Source organism: Arachis ipaensis, chromosome B04 (genome assembly GCF_000816755.2).
Source record: "Arachis ipaensis cultivar K30076 chromosome B04, Araip1.1, whole genome shotgun sequence".
Classification (NCBI taxonomy): Eukaryota; Viridiplantae; Streptophyta; class Magnoliopsida; order Fabales; family Fabaceae; genus Arachis; species Arachis ipaensis.
The window spans coordinates 8,518,177-8,519,206 of NC_029788.2; the positions used below are offsets into that span (position 1 = coordinate 8,518,177).

The window sequence follows — 1,030 nt, forward strand, 5'->3', positions numbered from 1 at the left end:
TATCATATTATTACATATATATTAAAAATATATAATATAATACTTATTTATACACAAATACATATTTAATAACTGAATTTTAATAGAGAAATAATGTTTTTTGCCCTCTAATTTAATCCTTGTGGAAACAGTCCATATCCACTGACTCCAATTTGCTTTTCTGTTTGCTGGATTACACCCTAAAGAAAAGGACCAGTGACAATGACATTGGACTCAAAACGGAAACAAAATAGAAAGTGAGATGAAAGAGGCCGAGACAATCAATACTATACTAATGTTCATAGACATGGACAAAACGGAAAGCCAAAAATTTAATTTAATTGTTGCCTATTAATAAAGAAAAATAATTATTACCAAAAATAAAATAAAATAAAATAATAACCAAATTGGGTTAATATAATGGTTAGTTCATTAATTCAATCCGTTTAAATAAGTGTCGAGAATTTGAATTTCGTGTTATGCATGTAGTAATTTATTGGCCATTAATAAACTCTTAAATTGAACTCAAATTCGCGACGAATTAATTCCTATTCTATTGGATTAGAAAATATCGTGAAAGTTAAAAAAATAATATAATTAATTAAAAAAAATGACAATTTGTTTAGAACTACTACCTAATTTTATTATATCAATTTAGTTATCTTATGTTATTATTAGATATTTGCTACATTTATAATATGAATTTTGTTAATAAATGTCTAAAACTTTTTTTTTTATTTAAAAGATAGGGTATTCATCTTAATTGTCATCTTTTAGTTTTTTGTTTAAATTGAATATCATTTTAAAATTTCAAACACTTGTTAATTAGTTTATACATGTTACACCTTTTAATTAAAATAAACTACTAACATAATATTCGAAAAATTTTATCATTCATAAAAATAATCTTAAAAAATATAAATAACAAAAAACTTCTAAAGATAATTAAATATGATAAAAAGAGTGAATTATCAACTCATCTCTTGTCTATTTTTTAAAATGACAACGTAATCTTTTAATAATGAGTTTATTAGTTTCTACTTTATTATAA

The 1,030-nt window shown here is 21.9% G+C and overlaps 1 protein-coding gene across 1 annotated transcript in view; it reads left to right on the top strand.

The window, feature by feature from the left end:
* Positions 1–1,030, top strand: part of LOC110271413 — a 6,529-nt gene that overhangs the window by 3,345 nt on the left and 2,154 nt on the right. The window lies entirely within an intron of this gene.